Source organism: Balaenoptera physalus (genome assembly GCF_965194825.1).
Source record: "Balaenoptera physalus genome assembly, chromosome: 4".
In the NCBI taxonomy this organism is placed as follows: Eukaryota; Metazoa; Chordata; class Mammalia; order Artiodactyla; family Balaenopteridae; genus Balaenoptera; species Balaenoptera physalus.
The window spans coordinates 21,566,308-21,586,624 of record NC_138891.1 but is presented as its reverse complement, the minus strand read 5'-3'; the positions used below and the strand labels follow the sequence as shown (position 1 = coordinate 21,586,624).

At 43.7% G+C, this 20,317-nt stretch overlaps 2 long non-coding RNA genes and 1 pseudogene across 3 annotated transcripts; 2 read left to right on the top strand and 1 right to left on the bottom strand.

Moving 5' to 3' along the window:
* The first annotated feature begins 1,018 nt into the window (after nucleotides 1-1,018).
* On the top strand, nucleotides 1,019-5,760 carry LOC309660565. Its single transcript, XR_014263470.1, has 2 exons — nucleotides 1,019-1,094; nucleotides 1,132-5,760. It is a non-coding gene; the product is annotated as an uncharacterized lncRNA (long non-coding RNA).
* A 9-nt stretch (nucleotides 5,761-5,769) lies between these two features.
* On the bottom strand, nucleotides 5,770-18,221 carry LOC309660558. The gene is made up of 3 exons (XR_014263463.1): nucleotides 18,129-18,221; nucleotides 9,328-9,474; nucleotides 5,770-5,859 (listed from the first exon to the last, which is right to left on the bottom strand). It is a non-coding gene; the product is annotated as an uncharacterized lncRNA (long non-coding RNA).
* On the top strand, nucleotides 11,933-16,063 carry LOC309659559 (trafficking protein particle complex subunit 1 pseudogene; annotated as a pseudogene). The gene is made up of 2 exons: nucleotides 11,933-11,948; nucleotides 13,898-16,063. The product of its transcript is annotated as a trafficking protein particle complex subunit 1 pseudogene (transcript).
* Nucleotides 18,222-20,317: the final 2,096 nt, after the last annotated feature.

The following is a 20,317-nucleotide window of genomic DNA, read 5'->3' as shown; positions in this document are numbered from 1 at the left end:
GCACGGCTTCAATCCCAGGTCATCCCACAAGCCGCATGGCATGGACCGCCCCCCCACCAAAAGAAAGAAAAAGAAAATGGAGACTTTCTTCGGTGGAAAGAAAGCTGCACTGAGAATCTGCAGCTCAGAACCCTGGATTTCAGTTCTGCTACTTTGGCTCAGAGGCTGAGTGATATGAAGTAAAGTTCCTCCAGGAATTTCCTTTTTCATGGAATACAACTCACTCACCCGCTCTGGACCCAAGGGGGAGACAATGGCTCTCAGAATGCTCTGAATGCCTGTTCTGGTTCAAGTGTGCCTTGCTCTTTTATCATTCATATAGAGCAGTGAAAAGTCCACCTTTATGAGAAATCTGCATTACTATGTGGTTCCTTCCACCACAGAAAGCCAGGCAAAAATATGACCATGTGTGATCCCTGCTCAGGGAAGTACATAGAAATGAAATGACTTGTGCTACAGTAGTGAGACTACTGGGTGGGAAGGGGGAGAGTTATGGGGGCATGAGAGTTTCTTTTTTAAAAGTTAGCTCAACCTTGTTGTTATAGCTTCTATTTAACGGTAATATTTAAACACAAATTAAAAATTATACAAGTCTTATAAATAAATTATTCCAGTTTATGTAAGGGAGCAGAATGTGAAAAACCCACCCACCTACACTCCACCACTCAATAATTTATTGCCTATGGCAGTAAGCTGGGTACCCCAGGAAATAGACTGTCAGACAAACTTGTGTGCGGGTGGGTTATTGGGAAGTACTTTCAGAAACATCTGTGAGGGAATGAGAGAAGCGAGACGCGGCCAAGAGAGAAGTTAGGTTGCCAAGTAGTAGCAGGTTGCAACAGAGGCTGCAGCAATCCCTGGGGGAGCTCTGAAGCTAGGATTGCCCTTCATAACTGTCCCAAACTGAAGCAAAGAAGACACGCATTTGTACTGCATAAGAACCAGTTACTGGATGCAATCTGTCCCCAGGGAAGGGCTTAAACTTGGCAACACAGCTACGTGCAGCTGAGGGCAATGTCTGGAGAGGCACTCTGCATAAGTTGTCAGCAGGAGACATTCCTGGCAAATGGGTGAAGTGCCTTGGTCTTAAGAAGGTGCATCTGAAAAAAAAAAAAAAAAAAAAAAAAGAAGGTGCATCTGGATCACACTACACAGTATCCAGGACACCCCTACCCTCGTACTCCCTTCCCCGGAAACAAAAGCCATGACGGTTAAAGGTGTATCCCTCCAGAACTGGGTTTTTGAATTCATATATATTTTCATACATGGGCATATACGTATATAACTTTTCTTTTTTTAATTCAAGAGATTCATAAGCTATACATTGTTCTGTTGTTTTCTTCACTTGTATTGGAGATCTTTCCATTAAGGTACAAATAGCTCTCTTTCTTGCTCTCTCTCTCCTTTTTTTAGACAACTGCATAATATTTCATATTGTGGATGTTCAATTTTATCGAATGCTCTTTTGACATCTATTGGAATGACAATATGGTCATCCTCAAGCTTATCTGAGTCTCAGGATTGTTCAGATTGAAAATGCATGAGCACAGAAAAGAACATTTTAAAAAATGATCAGTGAGGAGAGCTGCCTTATCAGATAGCAAATCACAGTAAAAGGCAATAGTAATTAACACAATATGGTATCATAGAATATCCAAAAACAGACCCTGTGTATATATGAAAATACATTTAGTTTATAATAAAGATGACACTTTCTTTTTTTTAAAAAAATATTTATTTATTTATTTGGTTGTACCAGGTCTTAGTTGCAGCTTACCAGCTCTGTAGTTGCAGCACATGGGCTCCTTAGTTGTGGCATGAGAACTCCTAGTTAAGGCATGCAGGTGGGATCAATAGTCCCCTGACCAGGGATTGAACCCGGGCCCCCTGCATTGGGAGCATGGAGTCCTAACCACTGCACCACCAGGGAGGTCCCAAGATAGCACTTTCAAATCAATGAATTGGAATGAGTATTCAGTGCCTGGTACTGGGCAACTGAATATTTGGAAATTAAGATATATTCTACCTCACACTCTATACTAATAAAAATTCCAGACAGATTTAAGAGCACAATATAAAAACCCATAAAAGTATTATAGGAAAATAAGAAAGTATTACCATAAACTCAATTTATAATGGAAGGTTTTCCTAAGTATGAAATGAAACACAGAAAACATGAAAGGAAAATTTGGCAGTTTTTATTGCATACATTTTAAAATCTTCTATGCAACTAAACACAGACACACACACAAAATAAAAAACAAGATTAAAAGACAAGTGATAGGGGCTTCCCTGATGGCGCAGTGGTTGAGAATCTGCCTGCCAATGCAGGGGACACAGGTTCGAGCCCTGGTCTGGGAAGATCCCACATGCCGCGGAGCAACTAGGCCCGTGAGCCACAACTACTGAGCCTGCACGTCTGGAGCCTGTGCTCCGGAACAAGAGAGGCCGCGACAGTGAGAGGCCCGCGCACCGCGATGAAGAGTGGCCCCCGCTTGCCGCAACTAGAGAAAGCCCTCGCACGGAAACGAAGACCCAACACAGTCAAAAATAAATAAATAAATAATTTAAAAAAAAAAAAAAAAAAGGAAAAGGTAGGGACTTCCCTGGTGGCTCAGTGGTTAAGAATCTGCCTGCCATCGCGGGGGACATGGGTTCGAGCCCTGGTCCGGAAAGATCCCACATGCCAATCCCACATGCCACAGAACAACAAAGCCCGTGCGCCACAACTACTGAGCCCACGCACCTAAAGCCAGTGCTCCGCAACAAGATACCCGCCCCCCCCCCCCCCCACCGCTCACCGCAACTAGAGAAAGCCCGCGGGCAGCAACGAAGACCCGATGCAGCTATAAATAAATGGAAAAGGTAACACCTACTGGTAGAAAGGATATAAAGAAAACTGAATCACTTTGCTCTGTACAGCAGAAATTAACACAATATTGTAAATCAATGATATGTCAATAAAAAAGAATAATTATTTTTAAAAAAGAAGAAAAATCAGCTGTAATCTCATATTAAAAGAAAAATCTGGGGCTTCCCTGGTGGCACAGTTGTTAAGAATCTGCCTGCCAATGCAGGGGACACAGGTTCGAGCCCTGGTCGGGGAAGATCCCACATGCTGCGGAGCAACTAAGCCTGTGTGCCACAACCACTGAGCCCGCGCGCCTAGAGCTCGTGCTCCGCAACAAGAGAAGCCACCGCAATGAGAAGCCAGCGCACCGCAATGAAGAGTAGCCGCCCACCCCACCTCCACCCCCGTCACCGCAACTAGAGAAAGCCCGCGCACCAACGCAGCCAAAAGTAAATAAAATAAATCAATTTTTAAAAAATTTTAAAAAGAAAAATCTGTCAACATTTCAATGTTAATCTTTTCAGCTCCTTTTTTATGTATGACTAATTTTTTAACCTAGTTGACAGACTGAATGGTATTCAAATTCTGTTTATCCTTCTTTCTTTAACTTTCTCTGGAGCTTATCTCTAGTCTGGAATTCTCCCTCTTCCTTTGAAGTCACTATCTTCATTCAAGCTCTGCCTTTGGGTGAAAGACAAGGCCACTAGCTCAGGAAGGACTCTCCCTTGCTGACGACTTTAAACTCCAGATCCTAGCCCCAGGGCACAGGAATGGCCCAGCAGGAGTCACTATCTTCAGACTGCTCTGGGGCAAGCAGGAAGAAAAGGCATTCCAAGGTGCAGGACTGATTGGGCTTGAGGATCAGAAAAGGGGACTGAGGACCCCTGGCTGTGGCTGACTTTGATTATTGAAAAGAACTACTCAAAAGACAACAATTAGTAAAAGAAGTATCCCCAGGTGAGACTGGTCACTGCTTCTGCCAGGATCAGGACCCCACAGAGTCTAAACTTTGCTCCCTTTAATCGGGTTGCAAGGTGGTGTGAACCGGAATAAGGGCGTTTACTGCACCATGAGCTCTGGCAGTCAGGGATTCCTTAACACTTGAGCCTAATTCAGGAAGGAAAGTGTTTACCTAGACCACAAGGGCAAATCTACATTTCTGGTTTAGAAAAGACCCTTGGAAAACGCTCCTTTAAACTTAACCGCAGGAGGAGCAGGCCAAGCTTCGGTCAGAGTCTTAGCCAGAAAACTACTCCTTAGGGGTTCCAGCTGCGCCTGCGCAGGACTGCATCTGCTGGGGTGAGCAGAACCTGCCCCCGGGTGAGCGGGCCCTGACGTCTGGAGAAGGAGCCACCAGTTACGCTAGCATCTGAACTTTATATAATAGTGATCTTGTACACTATGGGATAAGAATCCATGGATAAATTTATAATCAGAGGAAATAAACATTTAGTATACAAGAGTCAATAAGGAGATGAAAATCCATTACAGAACCAAAAATGAAAGTTACCGAGATTGGTTCAAAATCCCTTAACAGTGATCATTTTGCAATAGCTTCATATATCAAATCATTATGTTGTATACCTTAATATAATACAATGTTATGTCAGTTATAGCTTAGCAAAACTGGGAAACAATAAAAAATAAAATCCTCTTCGGGAATTCCCTGGTGGTCCAGTGGTTAGGACTCCGCACTTTCACTGACGAGGATGTGGGTTCAATCCCTGGTCCGGGAACTAAAATCCGCCAGCCAGCCAACATGGCCCAAAAAGAAAAATCCTCTGGTCCTCTGCTGTCACAATCTAGACCCTAGAATATTTTAGAAGTTCCTATAGCAAACATACTTACTGATTTATAAATGAACACTATGGCAGTAATATTGTCTTTGCAATGGCCAAGGTCTTCATGATTAAGGTTTGGACCTGCCACCTCTTTACATCCCCTGCTCTTCTACCATAGTCTGAAGCTTCATAAATGTTTTTGGTTGATGGCAAAGCTGTTGAGTTTCAGTAGACAAATCTGATATTCTCCCGAAGGAGTGGGGAAAAGGCACAAATAATTGACTCCATGAATATATTTGATTTTGAAGTACAGTGTGATAATTTTATGATAAGTTCACCTAGGTATTCATTTTACTAGTAGTTCCTGAGCATAAATTAATTACTAGGAAGCTGCAAGTGTCCCTAGAAGATTCTTTCTATAGGAAGTTCCTCTCACTGCGCCCTTGGGGCATGTGACAGAAGCTCTGCCAATCAAATGCTGTCTCCCAGGGCTTTGATATTTCAACAAACAGGAGAGGAGGGGTATAACCTTTGGTCTCAGTGGACTAAGAGTGGGTTAGAGCTCTAAAGACCAAAAGGAATTTATTGTCCATATAGTAAACTCAAAAAGGGACACTACAATTCAATTCCCTCGTTAAATTATTCATTTCACAAACATTTACTGAGCACGCAATGTGTGCCAGGCATTGTACTAGATGTTTGCACATACTCATTTCATTTAACAGACGAAGACAGATTCAAAAACTTTCAAGATGGGCTTCCCTGGTGGCGCAGTGGTGGAGAGTCCGCCTGCCAATTCAGGGGACACGGGTTCAAGCCCTGGTCCGGGAGGATCCCGCATGCCGCGGAGCAGCTAAGCCCGTGCGCCACAGCTGCTGAGCCTGTGCTCTGGAGCCCACGAGCCACAACTACTGAGCCCGTGTGCCACAACTACTGAGGCCTGCGCGCCTAGACCCCGTGCTCCGCAACGGGAGAAGCCGCCACAATGAGAAGCCCATGCACCACAACGAAGAGTGGCCCCCGCTCGCCGCAGCTAGGGGAAGCCCATGCGCAGCAACAAAGACCCAATGCAGCCAAAGACAAATAAAATAAATAAATTTATTAAAAAAAAAAAAAACTTTCAAGAAACTTGCTCAAGGTCACACAGCCAGGAGAGGATCCAGGCCCCTGAGTCCATTCTAGTGCTTTATCTTCTATTCCACAGCTTACGCCAAGGCTTGCCCACATCTAGTTTTAGGGGTAAAATGAAAGAAAAACACCAAACAGATTCTTTTTAAACAGATGAGGCTGACTTAAAAAGTAGAATTAACTTTATTTCAAGTGAGTATTAAAACTTATGTACAGTCCCTAAGAACACATGGCTGGTAGGGGTGGAGACTGGAAGGGAGATTTCCCAGGAAAGAATGGGTGAGGCCACACGCACACACACCAATACACACAAAACAGAATTCTCCCCCATCAGAGGGGATGAACCTCAAACAGCCAATAGAAAGCTGATGGTTGAGGTGCTTGGAATGAAAACGGTGAACAGTTAGCCTGCCAAGTGAAAGAAACCCAGCTCTACTAGCTTAGACGACCACAGAAACAGCCTCAAGGGCAATGGCAAGTAAGACTGACTCTCTCTTTCTCCCCTTCCTTTTCTTGTCTGTGCATCTCTTTGTAGGTCAACCACTTTGTCTCAGTCAAGTTTCTACAAGTGAATGGAACAATAGCTGTTGGCAGTTTTCAGACTGCACCTCCCACCCAAGAAGAACTTTACACCTTCCCCTAGTGCCAGTTCAAACATCCTGGTGTAGTGCCAGAGTGTGTGTGTGTGTGTGTGTGTGTGTGTGTGTGTGTGTGTGTGTGTCGTTAGCAGTGAGGGAGGGGGAGGCAGCCAGTGGTGATAATTATCCAGGAGAAATGGGGAGATATGAGCCTGCAATGAAAACATTAAATGTCCTCCACATGGAGTTATCATTCTAATAAGCCTCTGTTCTTTCTGGTTATAATTGCATCATTGTCTCCACAAGTTCAGGAAAGAAGTGGCTGAGACAGGAGGTTAATCAGCTCAGCTGTATCCCTCGTCTACATTAACAGCATCATTATTTTCATTTATGGGTCTATTCTGTTGATTAGCTTTTATGCCTATTAGCTTTGACGGACTGTGACGTATGGAAATGTGAGCGTGCTGATCATCTCTGATAACCATCCTAGACTTTTCTGTAGATTTTCTTTCTATATTGACTCAACTTCTATTTCTGTACGTGGCCCATTAACAAGAATAATTCCAAAGACTTAAATATAACATTTCAGAATTGATCAAGCATGTTATATCCCAGTAGGTAGATTCAAACCGATGTTTGCTTGCACAAGAATTCATTATACTGTATAGCAAAGGGAACTATACCCAATCTCCTGGGATAAACCATTATGGAAAAGAATATTAAAAAAAATGTATATATGTGTATAACTGAGTCACATTGCTATATAGCAGAAATGAAGCACAACATTGTAAATCAACTATACTTCAATTAAAAATATAGATTAGAGGGCTTCCCTGGCGGCGAAGTGGTTGAGAATCTGCCTGCCAATGCAGGGGACACAGGTTCGAGCCCTGGTCTGGGAAGATCCCATATGCCGCGGAGCAACTGGGCCCGTGAGCCACAACTACTGAGCCTGCGCGTCTGGAGCCTGTGCTCCGCAACAAGAGAGGCCGCGACGGTGAGAGGCCCGCGCACCACGATGAAGAGTGGCCCCCGCTTGCCGCAACTAGAGAAAGCCCTCGCACAGAAACAAAGAATCAACACAGACAAAAATAAATACATAATAAATAAATAAAAAAATAAAAAATATAGATAGATTAGAGCCCTATATTTGTATTTTCCTCCTCATTTAGCGTAGGATAAAAAGGGGGGAGCAAATTGGGGTGGGAGTGTGGGCTGGATTGAATCCCTGCCTTATCACACACCCTGTGACCTTGGGTAGGTCCTTTAGTCATTTAAATTTCCTTTTCATTCTCTCTGAAATGGTTAACATCACCAATTTAGGGATATTGGGAGGAGTAGAGATAAGAGATGCTTAGCACAGGGTATGGGAGGCTTAATAAATGGTGCTTATTGATTTTAACCAAAGCCATTCTCCTACAATGCCCTGAGAGATCTTTATCCCAGGTTGGGAGGACTCAGCAGTTCTCCACTATACACTCAGTCACCTGTCCAAGGTACACAGAAAGCGATCAATCATCAGTTTACTGGGATATTCCCTCTCTGAGCCCGAATTGCCCTGCACGGCTCATGGTCCATTTGATCTTCCTATTGCACTGCTGTATGACATAGCTTGCATTGTTAACTCAGACTGTTAACTCTTACATTGTACAATGTTTCACCAACAGTTGCCAAACTGACCTCATTTCCTGCCAAGTTAACCTCATTTCCGTTTTTGATAGCGTTGCTAAACTGAGCGGATTCCGAGAATACTGCAGACACAGTATTATCTGGGTTCTGCCAGGGGGACGATAAGGTCCTGTGGTGTCTCTGTGGCCAGGATGGCCAAAACAGTGGGGAGACAGTGTAGATAGCAGGAGTCATAACTGGCTGGACAGTTCCTCCAGAAGCCCTTTGATCAGACCAAGAAGTTTGGTTGTGGGAAGTAGGTGGGTACAGAGAGGTCAAGCTGGGAATAAGAACTGAAGTGGTCATGAAAAATATCCTCCAAAATCTAGAGTAGGAAGCCCTTTCACTCATTCACAGAGCAAACTGAGTGCATGGGCAGGGCACTGTGTAAGGCTCTGGGGATAGAAGAGAACAAAACAGACATGACTTCTGCCTTTTTGGAGCTTACATTCTAGTGGTGGGGAGAGAGACAACAAACACACAAATCATCTGGAAATTTCTAAACCTGATGTGATACCAAGAAAGTAGCATGACTTGGGGCAGGAGAGAGGTGCTCCTTTAGGTATGATTGCCCAGTGAGCTAGAGAATGAGTCGCCAGCTGTGTGAACTTCTGGGGCCATAGCCAGCTAGGCGGAGGGAAGAGCAAAGCCAAAGGTCCCGAAAAGAGAACGTGCGGGGCTTCCCTGGTGGCGCAGTGGTTAAGAATCCACCTGCCAATGCAGGGGACAAGGGTCCGAGCCCTGGTCCAGGAAGATCCCACATGCCGTGGAGCAACTAAGCCCATGCGCCACAACTACTGAGCCTGAGCTCTAGAGCCTGTGAGCCACAACTACTGAGCCCGCGAACCACAACTACTGAAGCCCGGACACCTAGAGCCCGTGCTCCACAACAAGAGAAGCCACTGCAGCGAGAAGCCCGCGTGCTCCACAACAAGAGAAGCCACTGCAGCGAGAAGCCCGCGCACTGCAACGAAGAGTAGCCCCCGCTCGCCGCAACTAGAGAAAGCCCATGCGCAGCAATGAAGACCCAACGCAGCCAAAAATAAATAAAATAAATAAATTTTTTAAAAAAAGAGAGAGAGAATGTGCTTGGTATATTAAGGTCTAGAAAGAAAAGCAGGTCTGGGGAGCAGAAATGGGGTGGAGAGGTGCAAGGAGTGGACCTTCTAGTGAAGAGCCTCCCAGATGATGTGCCCTAGGGGGTTTCACAGGGTCCCAGCTGTAGCTCCCTCAGCAAGTCAGCAGAAATAGGGCCTGGAGCAGCCTGATTCCCTCCTTACCAACACCATCACCTTGGACTGCAAAAAGTTCATCTACTTACCCCAGTGTTCAGTGCACATTTACAATTTCCTTTGTGTTCCATGATGTAGAAGGTTGGGAAGCACTGATGTAGCTTTCTGTAGATCATGTTTAACACTTGAAATGTTAACGCCTGTATAGTCTCAAACGACAAAATTAGAACTATTGCCTAGAAAATATAGAGAAAGAGATATACCTCAAAACAAGGGGAACTTTAAAAACTATCAGAATCATCCAATGATAGAATGTGTTGCCTCAAAAAATAGTCTGATAGGAAGAGGAAAATACATATATTGGGTAGGAAGACTCAATATTATAAAGATGTCAATTCACAATAAATTAGTCTACACATTTAACATAACCAGGATTAAAACATCAAGTTTTTTTTAACTACACAATTTTTAAATTTATATTCGAAGAATATCTAGGAAAATTCTGGGAAAAAAAAGATGACCATCTCTTCTAGGTATTAAACATATTAAACACAGAATAATAAAAACAGTATGGTAAGGGACATGAGGAAAGTTAAAAAGAAAACCACAGTCCCAAAATGGCATCACTCATGTTAAAAGCCCATGACACCAAACCTAGATTTAATACCTGATCTAATTGCAGTTTCAGCCTCTCCCAGAAATGTAATCTTAACCAACCAGTCTGGAATTTTCCGATCAAGCACCAGTAAGGTAATCTGTCACATGGGCCCTCTCCCTTTCCACCCCGCCTTCCCCAACCAAGAAGAGCCAATCTGCATGACAAAACCATTGCTGTTCCCTTCCTCTAAAAAAAGATGCCCTAGCCTAAAAATAATCTTTTCTTTTCTTTTGCTAATAGCTCCCTTTCCCCACCCTTCTTCCTATAAAAACCTTCCATATTGTACAACTCCTTGGAGGCTCTTCTAGTTGCTAGATGAGATTCCACCCAAATCATGAATCGCCTAATAAAGCCAATTAGATCTTCAAATTTACTTGGTTGAATTTTGTTTTTTAAACACTAGGCAGGGGACGTCCCTGGTGGTACAGTGGTTAAGAATCCTCCTGCCAATGTAGGGTACATGGGTTCCAGCCCTGCTCCGGGAAGATCCCACATGACGCAGAGCAACTAAGCCCATGCGCCACAACTACTGAAGCCCGCGTACCGCAACGAAGAGTAGCCCCCAGTCAGCGCAACTAGAGAAAGCCTGCGCCCAGCAACGATGACCCAATGCAGCCAAAACAAAAAACAAACAAACAAACAAAAAACACTAGGCAGATAGATCAATGAAACAAAATTAAAAGCCCAGAAACATATATATGTGTAAAATTTTATATATAATTTGTATATATAAATTTAGTTTATTATAAAGATAGTATTCTAAAAATAGATTATTCAGGGAATTCCCTGGCTGTCCAGTGGTTAGGACTTGGTGCTTTCGCTGCCTTGGCCCGGGTTCAATCCCTGGTCAGGGAATTAAGATCCTGCAAGCCACACAGTGTGGCCAAAAAAATAAATTAAATAAAAATGGATTTTTTTCTTTTTGGCTGTGCCAGGTGGTTTGTGGGATCTTTGTTCTGCAACCAGGGATTGAACACACGTGCCCCCTGTGGTGGAAGCACAGGGCCCTAACCACTGGACTGCCAGGGAATTCCCAAAAATGGGTTATTCAATAGAAGGTGTTAGGAAACTGAAGAGCAATCTGGAAAAGAAATACAATTGGATCACTACTTTATAGTCTAAAGGAAAATAAATTCCAGATGGAGGAAAGGTTGGAATGTGAAAAGTGAAAGAACAAATGTACTAGAAGAGAACGTGGTAGAATTTTTGAATCTTGCTATAGACAAGCTTTGCTCAGTATGGTAAAACAAACACTAAAATAAATAGATAAAACAAGATGCTGTAAAAGAAAATACTAATAAGTTTCAGCTTTTTTCCCCCCAGTTTTACTGAGATACGATTGGAAAGTGAAATTGTATATATCTAAGGTATACAACATGATGTTTGGATATACATTGTGAAATGATTACCAAAATCAAGCTAATGAACAAATCCATCACCTCACCAAGTTACCTTTTTTTTTTTGGTGATGGTGGTAAGAACCCTTGAGATCTACAATGTTAGTTGATTTCAAGTATACAATACATTATTATTAACTCTAGTCACCATGCTATACATTAGGTCTCCAAAAGTTATTCATCTTATAACTGAAAAGTTGTACCCTTTGACCAACATCTCTCCATTTCCCCCAGCCCCAGCTTCCAGTAATGAGCATCCTACTCTGTTACTATGAGGTCCATTCTTTTAGATTCCACATATAAGTGAGATCATGCAATATTGGTCTTTCTTTGTCTGGCTTATTTCATTTACATTCACTGAATTGAACAATTAAAAAATTAAAAAAAAATTTTTTTTAATTCCTGCATGGAAAAAGAAAGTCATAAGAGAAATAACAAACTGGAAAAAATTTTCAATTTAAATTGTTCTTATTTAAAAAAACATATGTATATATAAAGCCTAATATTTACAAGAAAAGCAACAAGGAGAAAAAAATAGAAAAACAGGTAAAGGATATGAACAGACGGCACACAGAAAATAAACACAATGACTCTCACGTATATGAAAGATGCTCAACTTCATTCATAAGAGAAGTGCAAATGAAAACAGCTAAAGGTAACTATTTTTAACCTACCAAGTTGGCAAAAGTTAAAAAGAAAAGTAATTAATATCCTAGTAATAGCATGGGCATTACATAATGCCAACTCTCATAGTTGATGAATGGAATACAAATTGATACAACATCTACTGAGAGCAACTGGCAATATCTATCAAAATAACAAATGTTATTTGTTATTTTGATCCAACAATTTGATCCAACAATTCTACTTTTAGATATTTATCCCACAACCTTGTGTGCATGTGAAAAAAGATGTAGTATAGTCAAAGTTATTCATTGCAGCCTTGTCTGTAATAGCAAAAGGGCAGGAACCCCAAAATAGTCATAAATAGATTGATTTATTAAATTATGACATATCCATACAATGAAATGCTATGCACCTGTTAAAAGGAATAAAGCAGCTTGCTCTAAGTATGGAATAATTTCTAAGATATGTAATTAAGGGGGAAACATTGTATTTAATCTGCTAACACTTGTGTTAAAAAAAAAAGAGAAAAGAAAAGAAAAAAAAAGAGGGACTTCCCTGGTGATCCAGTAGTTAAAACTCAATGCTTCCACTGCAGGGGGCGTGGGTTTGATCCCTGGTCAGGGAACTAAGAACCCATATGCCACGCAGTGTGGTCAAAAAATAATAATAATAATAATAATAATAACATATATGCTTGTAAAACGCACAGACTATCCTTGGAAGGATACATGCAAAAGTAGTAACATCGCTGCCTCTGGGGAGAAGAACTGAGGTGCTAGAGGGAGAGGGATAGAAGAGACTTTCTTTTCATTGTATATTCTTTCATACATACCCTTTGATTTTTATATTGTATATGTTATCTAATTTTAAAAATAGATTACAATTGAAAGTATGGGGTGAAAATGTCCATGTATGTGTTTGTACAAGTATAGAAAATAGCCATTCTTAGCATCCTGTAACAAATGGTAGGGAGGTGGGGGATTTGAGGTGAGGCTTGACTTTTTACTTTGATACTCTGCCGTATTTTTTCAATGTGTTACATTAAGCACATACAGCTTTTCTAATTAAAAAAATTAATAGTAGTTTTCTCACCAGAGGAGTGTTGGTACAAAGCTGAAAAGACTATTTGCAGAGTACTTTGTATGGGGAGTTCCACCTTGGTAGGGAATTTCAGACCAGATGGGTCTTTAAGCAGATTTCAACATAAAACATTCCTTAGTTCTATGATCTATAATTCTAGGTGGACAGGCCTTATTTCTCCAACTGGATTACAAGCTCTTTAAGGATGGGGAGTGTCAATTTTGCTTAAAAAGAAAAAAATGTCCCTCATCTCTTAGCACAAAGGTACATAACTTGCCAAATAAAGTCTGTGACTTGAACGAAGGGACATCTGTTTTTTTCACAGGTGACATAATGCAGATTCAGTGCCCAGAGTTGTTAAGGTCACACATTGTTGTTCTAACCTTTCCTATCACAAAGAGAAATGTAATACAGTTTTACTGGTAAAGAAGGCTTAGTCAGCACATTTTGCTTTGGGTTTAGTAAAACAAGAATTTATTTGGTCAAAGTTAGTGGACCAAGAACTGCTGGCCAGCGCACCGCCGTGATCTCCATTTATATAATGCCAACAACAGGACTGTAGGTCTGGAGCCTGGGACTTTTCCCTGGGCACCCACTCGGGTCTCTAATTATCATCAATCCTTCTGGCATCAAAGTAAAGAGTCATAACTCTTTTTTTTTAAGTCACAACTCTTATAGTCAATGTGTACTGAATAAACGACTGTGCTAACGTATGAATACATGCCCAAATGAATAGATGGATCAATTATTGGGTAAATAAGTGCATAAATACATGCATTAATTAATGAATGAAACACTTTCTCATAGGGCAGACAGGCATACTATGTATGGGTCATGGACGCTGACAGACCTAGAAAGTAGAGATAGGAACTATGGAGTGACAGGCACTCGGAGCAGTCCCCACAGCTGTCCACAACCTGTACCTGTTTGACCGGAACGGAGTGTGTCTGCATTACTGCGAGTGGCAACGCAAGAAGCAAGCGGAGATCCCCAAGTAGGAGGAGTACAAGCTGATGTACGGGATGCTCTTCTCTATCCTTTCCTTTGTCAGCAAGATGTCCCCGCTAGACATGAAGGACGGCTTCCTGGCCTTCCAAACTAGACGTTACAAACTCCATTAGTACGAGATGCCCGCTGGGATCAGCGTTGTCATGAATACTGACTTGGGCGTGGGACCCATCCGAGATGTGCTGCACCACATCCACGGTGATCTGTATGTGGAGCTGGTGGTGAAGAATCCCCTGTGCTCGCTGGGCCAAACTGTGCAGAATGAGCTCTTCCGCTCCCGACTGGACTCCTGTGGCCACTCTCCGCCCTTGTTCTCCGCCCGGGCTGGCTGAAGGAAGCACCCTACCTCACCCCTCAGAAGAATCCCTGTCTGTCTGGGGACCTTCCTAACCTGTTTCACCCGAGGGCCCCCTACTGCAAATGCCACCGCCCCAGCACCCCCAGCCCAGTGAAGCTCCTCGGTAGCCCTCCCAGGAGAACAGCCTAAAGCCATCCCTGGTGCCCTCCCCGGCACAGGAAGAAAGCCTACCAGAGTCCCTACACCTCCAAAGCAGGCCCTCTCCAGTTTTATCCCCTACCTGATGCTTCGAGAAGTACAGAATAAACTTCTTATCACTTAAAAAAAAAAAAAAAAAAGAAGAAGAAGAAGAAAGAAGGTAGAGATAGACACAATGAGCACAATGAGCCCAAGACTGGGGCCCGTCCTGTGAGGACCACAAGTGGCCCCATCTCCTGGTCAGTGCCTAAGTGTGTGCCCAGCCAAGCAGAGTACATAGCACAGGGTCAGAGCCATAAACGCCCAGATGGGCACCCACCAAGGAACCTTTTATCCCTCCTAAGGGCCAAGATTAGGCTGCCACTTCAAGAAATACCTACCCGGGCTTCCCTGGTGGCGCAGTGGTTAAGAATCCGCCTGCCAATGACACGGGTTCGAGCCCTGCTCCGGGAAGATCCCACATGCTGCGGAGCAACTAAGCCCGTGTGCCACAACTACTGAGCCTGCGCTCTAGAGCTCATGAGCCACAACTACTGAGCCCGCATGCTGCAACTACTGAAGCCCGCGCACCTAGAGCCCGTGCTCCGCTACAAGAGAAGCCACTGCAATGAGAAGCCCGCACACCACAAGGAAGAGTAGCCCCCACTCGCCACGACTAGAGAAAGCCCACGCGCAGCAGCAAAGACCCAATGCAGCCAAAAATAAATAATTTTAAAAAATTTAAAAAAAAAACCAAAACCTACCTAAGCCCTCTGATTAAAAATATTTGGTTTCCTCTGTATTTGGCTCTTTATGATTCCAGATATTTTATCCCCAGTTTTTTTCACAACAGGAAACATGTATATGTCAAAGTGTGGTCATATCAAAAAAAAATTTTTTTTGCCACTTAACCTCTCTCTCTCTCTCTCACACACACACACACACACACACACACACACCAGAGCAACAGAAAATGGCAATTACATCTCAGAAGTTTACAAAGTCCAAAAGGTGGTCAAGATAAATGGCGATATAACATTCTACCTTGATGAAAGGTATCCAGACTCACCTATTAAATTGGCAAAGGTTTTTTTTTTAATAAGAATGCTCAGTGTTACTATGGTCAAAGCAGCTCATTTAGCAAACTCCTGCAGGTGGTGATATAAACTGGGAAAACTCTTGGGAGAGCATTGGGCCATCCATCTTGAAAGCTTTAACAATATGCCTACCCTATGTCCTAGTGATCTCACTTCTCACAACAGGGATGTGATGCAAAAGAAATAATTCTTTATTCTTAGAACATAATCCCAAAGCATTTTTTAAAAGACTTAAAATAGCAAACCCCAGCCCTCCACCCCCATCCGCCAGGCTCTAATCTCCTTTCCCTGCTTCTCTTCATAGTACATATTATATATTCATGTGTTTGTGTTTCCTCCCCACCCCTCCCAAAGAATCAAAGCAAACTGTGTCCCTAGCGCCCTTGAATAACTCCTTACACATAGTAGGTACTCATAAATTATCTGTTTAACTAATGAATTATTTATAATAGTGAAAATTAAAACAAATGTAAAAATAGAGTAATAATGGCTATTGTGTAGTCATTACAAATGTAATTATAAGAACTATATCAACTTGGAAAATAAATATACTGTTAAGGGAGAAATCAAAATGCAAAACAGGGGACTTCCCTGATGGTACAGTGGTTAAGACTCCGTGATCCCAATGCAAGGGGCCCGGGTTTGATTCCTGGTCAGGGAACTAGATCCCACATGCAGCAACTAAAAGATCCCACCTGCTGCAACTAAGACCTGGCATAGCCAAATAAATAAATATTTTAAAAATGCAAAAAAAAAAAAAAAAAAGCAAAATAGTATGTAGGTGTGGTTGATTGTTACAGTAATGACCCCAATGAACAATGCCTACCTGTATCTGTATTTTCTTTAAGTCTCCTCTCACACTGACTCTGGGCTTCACCATGTGACTTGTTGTGGATGATGGGACATGAGCAAAGATGATTCTGGCAGCAGCTTGAAAAATGTTTGCGCAGTGGGTCTTGACCTCTCTCCCTTGCTGCTTTTGGAACCCAGCAGCCCAGGTAGCATGCTGGAAATATACCACCCAGCCCGTAGCCAGCGCCAGACATTGAATGTCTCATTCATTGAATGAGGCCATATTATACAGCACCCAGCTCTAGTTGAGCCAACAGAAGACTGCAGTGGCATGAATGACCCTAGTTGATAATAGCAGATGAAATGCCCAGCTGAGCTCTGCTCAAATTGATGACTCACAGAATTGTGAACAAGTGAAAGGGTTGTAGTAATAAGCGGCAAGTTTTGGGGTGGTTTGATATAATATCTGCTTTGTTGAAATAGGTGTGCATATGGAGGAAAAAAGTACAGTGCTGTTTATACAGAAAGAACTCACAGCAATCCTGTGATGAAAGAAACTCAGGTGAGGAGACCTCTTGACTAGGCATGACTTACCAGGCACGACTCTGTCGCACAGAGACCAATATATTCTAGAGGAAAAACAAGCACACAAATGAGTACAGAGGTTCTGTTTAGAGTGATGAAAAAGTCTTGGAGATAGATAGTGGTGACGGTTGTACAATATTGTTAATGTAATTAATGTCACTGAATTGTATAACTTAAAAATGGTTAGTTAAGGGATTTCCCTGGTGGTCCGTGGTAAAGAATCCGCCTTCCAATGCAGGGGACTCCAGTTCGATCCCTCGTCAGGGAACTAAGATCCCACATGCCTCGGGGCAACTAAGCCCGTGTGCGCCACAACTACTGAACTCACACGCCTCAACCAGAGAGCCCGCATGCCGCAAACTACAGAGCCCACCGCCCTGGGGCCCGTGTGCCACAACTAGAGAGAAGCCAGAGTGCAGCAACTAGAGAGAAGCCAGAGTGCTGCAACGAAGAGACCGTGCACCGTAACAAAATATCCCGCATGCCTCAACGAAGATCCTGTGTGCTGCAGCTAAGACCCAATGCAGCCAAAAAAAAAAAAAGGAAAATAAATAAACAAAATAAATAAATATTTTAAAAAAATGGTTAGTTAAAATGGCACATTTAGTGGAATTCCCTGGCTGTCCAGTGGTTAGGATTCTGAGTTCCTACTGCAGGGGGCACGGGTTCGATCCCTGGTGCGAGAACTAAGATCCCACAAACCGCAAGGCATGGACAAAAAAAAAAACCCACAAAGAAACAAAACAACCGCCTGCCCCAAAACCATATAAGCAAAGTCACCTATCACAAACTTCCTCCAAAGATGGTAATCTTTCCCTAACATGCAATACAATTGGTTCCTCAGCCACTGTGAACAGCTCTTACAGTGGGCCAATATCCGCCCAGGATTACTTTCTGTCTTTCCCTGCAGACCTCGGCTGAGTGATGCAACCTGGTCCTGCCATCCTTTCAACAGCTCTGAATATCAGGATGGGGTGGTGGAACTTACCTTCCTCAAAGGAACCAGATGCCAGTTGGCCGATCCCCACACCCACCGTTCCTCACTCTCTCCCGTGAGGCACACACTGCACTTACAGCCATGCCCATGACCAAGAATGTTCTTTGGTTTCAGAGCATGCTTCCTTGCCTCCTGCAGCAAGATGTGACAGTCACCACATCATCTGTTACTCACCACTTTGCCCTCTGCGCTATGCCAACCCTGGCTTTAGACAGCTCTGTGAAACCGACGGGCGGCATTCCTGGCTGAAACCTCCTGCAGAGGAAGCGAAGGGGGATTAACAGGGCACCTCACTCTCACTCTCCCTGAGAAGGAGCTCTTCCGCAAGGTCCAGGGCCCCCCTAGTTTCCTGCATCTGACTGGGGTTCCTCACTGGATAGCCAGCGAGCCCTCTCACAGGAAAGGTGTTTGCCCAGTGCCTTCCCAGTGGCTTTTGCCCTAAACTTGAATCTGGTGGCACTGACTCATCCTTCCCTTGCGGCACCGATACTCAATACTAGGCCACGGCAGCCGCTGTGAAATACCGGCCTGGCTTGTAGCTTTCTCTCTTCCTCTCCCGATCCTGCCTGGGCTCAGACCTGGCTGCCTACCTCAGCTTTCCCCAGTGCCTGTGCAATTCACCGCTGAGGTTTTTTACTTTTTTGCTTCCCTGCACAAGTGAATATTTGTTACTAATTTCCCCACTCTTTTGTGGGCTGCCTTTATCCCTTCTTTCTGGGAGCTACTTTACCTCTGCTCCAGGGTCCTGGTAATTACCCTTCTAACTCAATTAGATGACCTTATTCTTTCCCACTTCCTCTTTCCTTCCATTGTTATGCAGAGGGAGGGGAGGTGGCTGAACGGGGGCGGAGAATTGGATTAGGTAACAGGGTAACTCAGCAGCTGTCTTCGGGGTTCTGCCTCTGCCCCTGCTTCCAACGAGCCCCACACCCGCTCCACGCTGTCTTCCCACCTGCAAAACCAGGAACAAAGGAGACAGGAGTGTGGGAGAAATGAATAAGGGGGCCTTGGCTGAGGCAGTGGAGAGGAGGAAAAAGTTTCCCTCTTAGGGCTCCTGGCTGGGTATGAAAATTAAACTGACAAAGACAGATTAACAAGAGAACAGCATACAACTTTTACTAAATTTTTATTAAATTCTTCACAAGAGAATGAAGACCTGAAGAAGTGACCAGAGCAGGAAGCTTTTATATCTCTTAGACAAATAATAAATGTGTGAAGAATTAACAACACAAAGGGGTTTGGGCTAGGAGTAGTAAATGGTGAAGAAGTAACTAGGAAGATAAGGGTTAGTTTAACGCAGTTTGTTTATACAGCCTCGGTCCCAAATTCCCTGTCCCTGGTGACAAGAAAGTCCTCCTTCCTCCTAGTACAGGGTGGGTACTTTTCACATGGGAGTTTTATGACCTGTTTCAGGGAAGAAGGGCAGGGAGGTCACAGAGTGACACTCCTGCTCCTGCCACTTTTTAAAATTCCTTCAGCTTAAAATATTTAATATGCCAAGGTGCCATATTTTGGGGTTGCGTGTCCTGAACCCTGTCAGCGTCTTATTACGATTTCCTCAGATGAACAGGAGATTGTGACATTACAAAATAAATGCCAAGAGACTATATGCAGGAAGAAAACAGTAGTGTTGGGAAGAAAAAGTAATTTGGTTCAGGGAAATCGATGCGGAGAAAATTTATATACAATCTCCGTCTTGGACTACATTCTCAAGTGATTATTCTTATCCTTCTGGGGGGGGGACACACACCCCTTTGAGATGAACGATAGAGGATCATATCCCCAGGAAAATACATGTAAACACAGAAACCAAACATTAGGGGCTCACTACCTCCTTGAATCCTGGCGGCACAGGGTAAGTGGGTAATTTCCTTCTTTGTAACCCCATCTAGAAGCTCAGTGTGGTTTGGAGAAAGCATTCATTTGTTCATTCATTCAACAAGTAACTCTTTGAGAAACTTCCAAGTGTCAGGCCCCACGCTGGGCCACATTGTGAGGCAGAAAGAGGTGAATCGGACACAGTGCCTGCTCCTGGGACGCTCACGGTCTGGTGGGGAGACCTACAGAGAGCGCACAATGAGGGTAACAGTGATGGAAGAGGCAGCCGAGCGAACGGTGGGAGCCTGGAGGGAGGGGGTAGAACTGCTTCCCACCCTTCCCCCTTCCCCCATCCCCCAGCAGTCAGTCCTGCACCTCTGACTACAAAGCAAAGTGGTCTGAAAAAGCCCAAGTATGCCCTGAGGGGCTAGCTGAGCAGTCGGGCTCTGAGCTCTCACGCCCCACCCACGCCCCAGCCAGCGTTCACACCTCCACTGGGATGGACCCGTTTTCCTCTCTCCCCAACAGGCTCCCTGGGTGCTGTC